We start from the raw sequence: 11,164 nt of genomic DNA on the forward strand, positions 1-11,164 counted from the left end.
ATAAACTGTCAAGGCTTTAAGAGCCCCTCCATGATTTATTCATTCTGGGTTTCATTTTTCCAAACTGAGCTTTCCTTTGGTGGCAGTTATTTCTATGCAAAAATGTTGGCCCTGTCCATAGTGCAAAGTGGTGGTGAGCACTATGACCCAAACACAAACATTCCTCCTGGATTTGTACCTGCCTTGACTTCAGGCATCTCATATTGGAAGGCTGCATTCTGCCTTCAACGCTCCAATCCTGTTCAGGACTGCTGAAGGCTTCAGTCTCAAAATTATTCTGAGATGAAGCCGAGCTCGTCCAGCATGCACCTCTCCACCTCCACTGAGATGCATTGATGATGTCCTTTCTCATCTTCTTGAGAAGTTTCACTTTTGGGGGTGGGGAGAGAGGGGAATGCCCCCAACAGTTTCCATTAAACAGAAACATTTTTCTGGCTGACAATTAGAAATATATATTTCCATCTGGCTCCATTTCAGTTTTGTTTGTGACATTTGCTTGAACAAAGTGTGCACAGCAGTATTCTGGAAAGGTAAGGAGAGACAGCACAAGCATGAATGTTGCATTAGAAATGAAAGACAATATCGTGGGCTGCTCCTGTTACCTACTCCCTATGAGTATTTCTGTGCAGCAAAATGCACAGAAGTAGCATGGGAATTTTCTTTCTCTCATGAGGCATTAATATTAAAACTCAAATGTATTTGCTGATCAGCACAGAAATTATTTAAAACCCTGTGTCCTTTGAACTGGACTTTTTTATCACTTTGGAATAAAGAGATTGTGATTCATAGTAAAAACTCTCTCTGTGTGTGTGTGTGTGTGTGTGTGTGTTTGAGTGAGTGAGTGAGTGAGTGAGTGAGTGAGTGAGAGAGAGAGAGAGAGAGAGAGAGAGAGAGAGAGAGAGAGAGAGAGAGAACAATGATTGGCTCAGCCCTTGGCAGACATTCAGTCGTCAACCAGGAACACATTTTGGTGAAGACAATGGGACTTACTTTGGACTCAATATGCACTGGATATGGATTGCCCACATATTAATTTATAAATTTTATCTCACACTTGATGTAATGTTTTTATTGTTAACATCAGCTCAGTGGCGACTGGTGGCTCCATGTCAGCGGGGCTGTGGAATCTGCTCTGGGTTTTAGTCTAAACTTTCAAGGAGCTATTTAAGGTGGTGAAAGATTCCACTGCCACCTGACATGGAGCCACTAGCCACCACTGTGTCAGATTACTGACAGAATGAAGACATGGTAGGAAGAGAGTGCCATTGCAATGGCAGGCTATGCCCTGACCTACACGTGTTTGTTCCAATATTTAAAGCAAATAGATTCAGACACTGAAGCATTCATATGCAGGTATGCATTGTAACATGTATGTACATAGGCTTGCTTCAGACATTGAAAAACAAATGCATGAAGGTTGGAGTGGATCCTGCTACTGCAATGATGCTCCTGTCTGCCCCCTTGGCAGATGCCCACATGCCCCCAACCCTGAAATTTGTCTTTGCTAATTTGGTCAGAACAGTGATGAGGGTGGGGTAGGGATGGATGAGAAATTTTATGCAGCTTGCATTTAAAGGTGAATCTGCCCAACTAGCACTTTCCAAAATAATACATGAACCAAAACACAGCCACTCTTTGAAGAGGAAAAACATACAAAATTGCAGTATATTAGGAAATATTGCTTTGCAAAAATGTGTATATTAGGCAAACTGCATACTAAAATATGTGTATTAGGAAAAATGTACTAAAATGCAGATGACTTTCATGAGGACTTAAATTTCCCTCCTCTCAAATTGATGTGGAATGTGGATAACTGACCCTAAGGTTGGAAGAACAAGAAACTGATAGATTCACCCTGGATGGGGGGGCAGTGTATCCTATAGCTTTTCCTAGAGTCCTACTTTTAAGGGGGCAGGAATATGATAATGAACTAGTAAGACAAAGCTTAAGGCAGGTTCTGAATTCATTAGATTAGAGCAGAATCTATTTACTTCTCACAGTTGTTTAACTGGGGATGACCCTTACCTTTACACCTTTTTCATATGAGCTCTTGGAAGATCTGCCTGGCCCTCTTGACTCCACAGGTGAACTGATGCCATGGGTAGTTTTACATGAGTTCAGGTATTAGGCAGGGGTTATGTTAGGCAGTGCTTTTTTGTGTGATGGTACTCACCAGTACAGAGTACCATCACTTCTTATTTTTTTGTCAATCATTTTGTGCTGGAATCCATGGCACTTTTATCAAGATATGAGCATGGGCACCTCATTTTTTACAAAAAGAAAAGAAAAGCACTAGAGTTAGGGGTGGGGGAGAATCTTGTTTGTTCTGCATTTTAAGCAAACTGACCTAATTTGCACCTCCCAGACTGATACATGGATTGGAACATAATTATCCTTCATATACTGCACTTGTCCAAATTTTCCAAATCCTCAGCTCTTAAAAGTACCTGCATGCATTAGAATTTTGTATTTTAGGATATTTTTTTTATAAATGTCTTCATTGAGATAAAATATGTATTTATAATTTTGTTTTTCATGCAGATTGACTGACAGCCAGTGTGGGGTTAGAGGTTGTTAGAGTGTTGGATGAGATCCTGGGAGATCAGGGTTTAAATCTCCACTTAGAGATGAAGCTTGCTGGGTAATTTTGGGCCAGTCCGAGTGTCTCAGCTCCACCTACCTCACAGGCTTGTTGCGAGGATAAAATGGAGAGAAAGAAAACTGTGTGTGCCACCTTAGGCTCCTTGGAGGGAAGGTGGGATGTAAATGGAATAAATAAAGAAAAACAATGTTGCAAATTAAAGCCGAAACAGAACAGAAGGGACTCATACATGCAAAACAGTTTTTTTTCCTCTGCAGAAAAGATGTTGCAAGTGTGACTACAATCTTCCCCTCCCCTTTGGAACAACTTTTCTGTGTTTCTCAAAGGGATACTAAAAATAAATAAATAAATAATTGACATATACCAGAGTGAATCAGAGGCTGCAGGCAATAGGTTGCTACTACCCTCACTCCCTTGGGTGAAACTATACAATGGCAGAGAGAAAATTTTACCCACTGATGCCGGCAATTTTACTAAAAGGCTTTGGTCAGACACAATCATCTCAATGGTATCTGAGTCTGCAGAGTGAAAAGTAATGGCATGGAAGAGATTCAAGCAGAATTCTGTCCTCAGGTTTCTTTTTCTTGGGTTTTCCCCCCTCCCAGCAAGAGATCATATGTAGGCTAAGTGACACCAAAAGCTCCCAATTGTAGCATTGTTTCTGACCTCTTAGTTCACTCTGTCAGCAATCAGCGTCCACTAGAGGAGGCTGAGCATATGTGGCCTTTTGGTCTTGCTTAGGTAACTCTGTGCCTCTTTTTCCAAAGGCACTCCAGACAATGTGCAAGAAAATATGAAATGTTCACAGCAGCAGCAATAAAAAACAGAAAACAAACAAAAGCAGATATCAGCAACACATAGGCACCCTGTTTATTTATTATTCCCACCCCCATCACCTTTAAAGAATGCATGAAGGGAGATGCTGGTTCTGCCCCCAGCACCTCCATACCTGACAACTCAATACCCAACCTTCAGGCATTGAATGAAAGGGTCTTCAGGTTTTTTTTTATATATTTGGCTGAATGTGGTTAGAACTTTCCCCACAATCAGAAAACCTGCATGATCGAAGTGCCCTTTTCTAGAAAATTTACTTTGCAAGTTCAGTTGAACACATTATTTTCATCTTTCACCCAGAGGTCTCAGGGTGGGTTACAACAACTCTAAAATACAGTGTTAAAAACAATTAAAAACAACCGGAATCACAAAATAGGGTGGGTCCTAGAAATATATGTCTCAGGTGGCAAAGGTCAGGTCTTCAGCATTCACCTAAAGCTGTACAGTGAGATTGCCAGACATACCTCAGTGAGGTGGGAGTTCCACAGAGAATGCCCTCTCCTGGGCCGCCACCACCCTGAGCTACTGAGGGTGGTGGAACTACCAAAAATGCACTGTCTGCTGATCTTAATATCCAAGAAAGTCTGTAGAGAAGGAAGCGGTCTTTCAGATATATGGACCTAAGTAGTTTAGGGCTTTAAACACTTGCATGAGTGCCTTAAATTGAGCCCAGAAATGAACTGTCAACCAATGCAACTGTTTTAAACTAGGAGTTTTATGAGAGCTAAAAGCAACCCCTGCCAGTAATCTGGCCACTGCAGTTTGGACCAGTTGAAGTTTTTTTTTTTTTTTAATAATTTTTATTCAACGTTTCAGAAAACAAAACAAAACAAAGTCAAAAAACAAAAACATAATAGTACAATAAAAATCTTGACTTCCGATTTGTCGCAGATCAGCTATAAGTATATAATATATATCAAACCTGTCCCTTAATACATACAAGATCACTTTTCTCCACAGGCTATCTTAATTAATCGTCAAATCCCATTATCATCATTTCATTTTGATCTTTCAGCAAAAAGTCTAAGAGAGGCTTCCATTCCTTAAGAAATGTATCTATCAATTTTTCTCTAAGTAAGCATGTCAATTTATCCATCTCTACTAAGTCCATTAATTTCAATAGCCATTCTTCCGTTGTCGGTGTTGATTCCATTTTCCACTTTTGTGCATATAATAATCTTGCTGCCGTAATCATATATAATATTATTCTTCCATATTTCTTTTCTATTTGTTTATCCATAAAACCCAATAAAAAAAATTCTGGCTTTAATTGAATATTTATCTTTAGAATTTTTTGCATCATCCTACCTATCTGTGCCCAAAATGATTTTGCCTGTTTACACAACCACCACATATGATAAAATGATCCTTCTTGGTGTTTACATTTCCAACAAACATTAGGAACATTGCTATACATTTTTGACAACTTTTCTGGAGTCATGTACCGATACATCATTTTATAGAAATTTTCTTTAAGATTGTAACATAGTGTAAATTTCAATCCTTTTTTCCACATATTTTCCCATTGATCCATTTGTATGTTATAACCAAATTTTTTTGCCCATTTTACCATACACTCTTTTACTTGTTCTTCTTCCATTTCCATTTTTAACAAAAGTTTATACATTTTCGCAGTTATACATTCATCATTTGTACACAGACATATTTCAAAATCAGATTTACTTATTTCAAAACCATACATTTTCTTATCCATTTTATATCTTTCCAACAATTGTAAATAGGCAAACCATTGAGAACTATATCCTTCCTTTATTAGTTGTTCTCTCTGTTTCATTATATATTCTCCATGCACATTTTCTAATAGTTCTTGATAAGTTAACCATTTCTCTTTTCCAGCCATTTCTCTTCTATAAAACGCTTCTTGACTTGAGACACATAATGGTATTTTGGAACAAAACCTTGATTTATATCTATTCCATATTTTCAACAGAGGACGTCTTATAAAATGATTATTAAAGTCCACATTAACTTTTACTTTGTCATACCATAGATATCCATGCCATCCCCACTTCAGGTTGTGGCCCTCCAAATCCAATAGTCTTTTGTTCCTCAGTAAAATCCATTCTTTTATCCAGACCAAACAACAAGCAGCAAAATAAAGTCTCAGATTTGGTAATCCCAGTCCTCCTCTTTCTTTGGCATCTTGTAGTAATTTAAATTTAACTCTTGGTTTTTTTCCCTGCCATACAAATTTAGAAATATCTTTTTGCCATTGTTTAAAAGGTAAATCAGAGGATTATTACAGGTATTGTTTGAAACAAAAACATCATTCTCGGTAATACATTCATTTTTATCACAGATATTCTACCCATTAATGACAACGGACCAGTTGAAGTTTCTGAGCCATCCTCAAGTGCAGCCCCATGTGCAGTGCAATTATCCAATCTTATATCAAGATATAGTATAAAGAAATATTTATATAAGCATGAATATCAAAGATGTTTATTATTTACACAACCTGTAAAGGTATTTATAGTGCAATCCTCAGTGGCCAGAAGTGCCTTTTTCCAGCTCCGGCTGTTTCACCAGCTTTGGCCCCTTTTGGAAAGAGATGATCTGGCCACAGTACTCCATGCTCTGGTAACTTCAGGTAGGGTATTCCAAAGCTTGGGGGCCACAGCTGAAAAGGCTGTCTCTTGTGTGCCTGTCAGTTTTTCATTCCAGACACGGAGAGGAGTCCAGGGGCAGATGATCTTAATCCCAGGCAGGTACATATAGGCGTAAGTGGTCTCTCAGGTACTTTGGTCCAAGGCTGTTTAGGGCTTTAAATGTCAGAACCAGCACTTTGAGTTGGGCTCGGAAACAAATTGGGAGCCAGTGAAGTCTATAAAGCACAGGGGTGATATGCTCCATGTGCTGTGCTTCCGTTAACATTCTGGCTGCTGCATTTTGGACCAATTGTAATTTCTGAACCATTTTCAAAGACAGCCCCACATAGAGTGTGTTACAGTAATCAAGCCTCAATGTCACCATTGCATGTATCACTGTGGCCAAGTCAACTGCTTCCAGGAATGGCGCAGCTGGTAGACAAGTTTGAGTTGACCAAAAGCACTCCTGGCTACCACAGCCACTTGATGTTCAAGCAGCAGGGCAGGATCCAGGAGGACTCCCAAACTTCAGATCTGCTTCTTCAAGGGGAGTGCAATCCTATTCAGAACAGGTTGCAACCCTATCCCTGGCATAATTTTCTCCTTGACCAGCAACACTTCCATCTTGTCTGGATTAAGTTTCAGTTTCTTAGCCCACATCCAGCCCTCATAGTCTCCAGGCACCGGTTTAGGATGAGCACTCCCTCCGTGCAATCAGGTGGTAGGGAGAGATGATTTCCAATCAGAGAATTTTTTTTGTTTGAGTGGTATGCTCCAAGCAACTGTGGTTGATGCTTCATGTATCATACTTAATGACATCACTAGGGCCTGCCCCTATGACATCACTAGGGCTCACCTCTGAAATCTCACAGTTTGGGATGCTTCTGACCTGGCAACTCTAGAGCAGGTTGCAAAATCTAAAACACAACATTAAAGAAAATTAAAACACATTTCAATCACAAGAATAGGATGGGTTCTGAAAGCATACATCTCAGGAGCCGAAGGTCAGGTTAAAAAGCTGTGTCTTTAACATTCACCAAAAACTGTATAGCGAAGGGGTCAGATGCTCATCTGTAGGGAGGGAATTCCAAAATTTAGGGGTTGACAGAGAGAAAGCTCTCTGCCAGGCCACCATCCCCCAGACTTCTGAGGGTAGCAGAACTACCAAGAAGGCCCCCTCTGCTGATCTTAACACCAGAGAGGGTCTGTAGGGAAGGAAACTCTCTCTGAGATATTTGGGGCCTAAGTCATTTAGGGCTTTTAACTCTAATGTGAGTACCTTGAATTGAGCTTGAAAATGAACTGGCAACCAAAGCAACTGTTTGGTTGTTGTATGAGTTCTAAAAGGAGCCCCAGCCAGTAATCTGGCTACTGCATTTTAGACCAGTGGACATTTCCATCTGCAAGGATAGCCAGATGTAGAGAGCATTGTAATAATCCAGTCAGGAAGTTACCAGACCATGGGGTACTGTGGCCAAGTCATCTCTGTCCCAAAAGGCCATAGCTGGCAAACCAGCTGTAGCTGGAAATAGGCACTCCTAGCCACCAAGGCCACCTGAGCCTCCTGTGACAATGCTGGATTAGTGGAGTACCCCCAAGCTATGAACCTGCTTCTTCCAGGGGAGTGCAACCCCATCCAGAACAGGCTGTCTTCTAGTATTGCCAGGTTCAATCCCTGAGACTGATCCTGTAACTTTAGAAGAAAAGAAAGTCAGCCAAGTGCAGGTGTCCTTGCAACCCTGTAATAGCAAAAACCACAAAGTGGAATTCTCCCTCCCCCCTGCACAATTTTTAAAGATATAAAAGACCTCTTCGTTTCCAGGCCCAGCCTCCAAGAGGTCTTTTGTATCTTTAAAAGTTGTGCAGGTGGGAGGGAGAATTCCACTTTATGGTTTTTCCCATTACAGGGTTGCAAGAACACCTGCACTTGGCTGACTTTCTTTTCTCCTAAAGATGCAGGATCAGTCTCAGGCCATGGACCTGGCAACCCTACTGTCTTCCCACTTCTTGGACCCGAGGACTTGGAACACAAAACACTTCTGTCTTTTCAGGATTCAGCTTCAGTTTGTTGGCCCACACCCAGGCCATCAGTAGGGAGATGGGCCAGTAAACCTCCCTAGGGAGGTTATTTCATAATAGCCACACAATTACAGAGGAAGCCTGGTCTGATTCCCAGGACATACTAATTGGACCTTTCATAAAGAAGGTGGTTGGACAAAGCATGCACAAACATGCCATGTGTCCCACTCTTATTGGCAAACATTATGACCCATAAATGAAAGAGGATGTCTTAGAAATGTAGAGTGTTCCTCATAAAGCTTCCTTTCGATAGACGCTGACAGCTACTCTGCTACTGGAATTGCTAAACAGCTGTTTATAGCAATTTGTTATGCTGAGCTAGTTCCACTGTTCCAAAATTTAGACAGGTCAATTCATTGTTTCAATAAAGAGCCAAATGGTTTAGCAGATAATCACGGCAAACCTAGAATGTACTTACAAACATGCAAAGATTTTTTTCATAAATGATGGATGTGCATATGCAGATGCCAAAGTCACTCACATGGGATAAATTCAACTGAGAAGGTTTTAGACAAAATGCGAATTTATCTAAAATACTGATAATTTAGTCATAGGGATGTCTACTCCCTGCTTTTCAGAGGTCATTGATGAAATACATTGATATATTTACTTCACAAACATCCTAATGCAGTTTAGAGGCATAAACACAGGGAGGTCTGCTTCTGCATGTTACTGCCTAGCTAGACAAGGAACCATCTCACTAAGCAAGTGCTGCATATGCAGTTACTCCTCCAATCCAACTGGTAGAGCTACATAGATGAAAGCCTTGTCAGAATCTCAGTGATAGCACTAACTGAAGTACAGAGTTGGGTTTAGTTCTTCTGCTGCCCTCTCTGCTGAATGGTTGATTGGTGATTTCCAATTACCTAACAGGACTACATTTGCACAGTTGTAGGTGCTGTGCATACATGTAATAGGATTGGGGCCAAAATATGTTACCAGTGGGAGACAATTTATTACATTGATTTAAAATTCAGAACGTATCATACGATAAAGCTTCAGAGTGCGTACCCCATTGAAACCCAAACTGGCAACAAACTGGTAAAGCACAATACTCAGAAGGCCTTGCTTCAGATGTGAGGATTAAGCTGGAGTTCACACTTGAAACACAGAATGGTGTCATGAATGGGCACACCAAACAGGGCCATTGGCTGGTCATCTGGAATGTGCAGAGGACTTGGGCAGGGGCAGAATTGAATATTTCCAAAGTGCAGCACAAAGTCAGGGATGAGAACCTCTTCCTCAAGTTCAGGCTCAGTCAAAATTTATTGTCAGGCGAACTTGCAAGTATTGAGACCCTGGAGATATTGATGACATTCCATATCCTCAGATGACCTCACTTTGCAGTTTCATGTTGTATAGCATGGGGAACAAACCTGTAGAACCTCACTGCGTAAATGCTGTGGAGCTGAACAATAGTTGCCCAGCAAAATCTTCTGTACAATATTCTGCTATATTGTGTCTCTCATTAGGAAGGCGCACAGAAATCTGGCTTATACTGAGTCACAACATTTATTCATCTCGTTATGTGTCATCTACATTGACTGACAATAGCGCTTCAGAGTTTCAGAAGGGGGGCATTCCCTGTTCCTACCTGGAGATGCCAGAATTGAACCTGGAACCTTCTGTGTGTAAAGTAGATGTTCTGCCACTGAGCTGTGGCCCTTCCCAACATGCAAGCCTATCAAGAAATCATTGTTTGTGTGGTTATTTTTGTGTGTGACATACCTTGTGACTTACTATAGGTCAAAAGGTGATATACTTTAAACCAAGGCTTATCCCACTATTGGGCAAATCCACACTAGAAGACAATTGCACATGTTGAATAGCAGGGGTGAGCAGACTTCAGGCTTGTTGGATATACTTGCTTTTTACTAGACCCCCAAAATCTACCAATCAGACCCAAATGCAAAATACATAGTATTAAAGAACAGGGTGCCTCTGAGTCTAGGAATGTCCTTTCAGGATCAGAACTGAGCTCACAGCTTGGCTCAAATCCAGTCCTGGTTAGTTTTCTTCTTTTCAGCAGCCTAATTTAGGTGGGAAAATTCATTTTGGGCTCCTCCAGACAATCTGTTTTTTGAACATTCATCCTGATTTGCTTGCACAAAGCTTATTTGGAAGTTAGTCTATGGCTACACACACACATTTTATTCTAGAATCAATGGAGACTGAATTTTTGTGTTTTTTTCTACCTAGTCCACACATAATTCAGACTTATTGCAAATGTTTTATTATTTATTTATTAGCTTTATATCCTGCCCTTCCTCCTAGAAGAAGCCCACAGGACTTTGCCCCTGAAAAGTCTTCTTGAGAAACTGGTTTCATTCTGAAAATAAAAGCTCATTGCAGATGGATTCTCCGTTACCCTGCTGTGTGCCCATTTGAAAACAGATGTAGGTGGTCCCAGCAGTGTGGGATGTATGCACACCTGCCCATTGATGTTGTGGGTGGGCGTATATAAAGATTGCAGGGAGAGGATTTTGAAACACATCAAGTAACCACACCTACCCATCTGGATGGAAGGATCTATAATCAATCTAGATTGAAAGCAGCATGTTGAGGATGAGGAGGAATGATTCTAGAGATGTACCAGTACATTTTGATCTAGCTGTTTCTGCCCACCCCAGTGACTGCACCCTCTATGCCCCACCCATGTTGAATCATATTTCCATTCACTGCCATACTGTTTGAAGCTTTCATTAATTTCCGTGTAGGAGCTCCATATTGAGAATTGATAACTTCTATTTGTAATTTAAATGCAAATTTATGCCAGAGCAATGAATCAGAAATCAAGTTCAGGTATGATTAGAGATCCATAAAAGCACCAATAGTGCTGATGTTTCAGAGAAATGCAGGACATCAAAAGTCATATCACTGTCAAACTTATTTTCTCCACAGACATTAAAATACATTGGTGGGCAGACCTGTCTGCTGCATTTTGCCGCAGAAATAGGAGGAAGGGGGTAAGTGACTACTGAAGATGAAGCATATTTTTATTTCCCCATCCCTTTCTCCTCCCTGCCAACTATTTACAATG

This window comes from Rhineura floridana, chromosome 7 (genome assembly GCF_030035675.1).
Source record: "Rhineura floridana isolate rRhiFlo1 chromosome 7, rRhiFlo1.hap2, whole genome shotgun sequence".
Classification (NCBI taxonomy): Eukaryota; Metazoa; Chordata; class Lepidosauria; order Squamata; family Rhineuridae; genus Rhineura; species Rhineura floridana.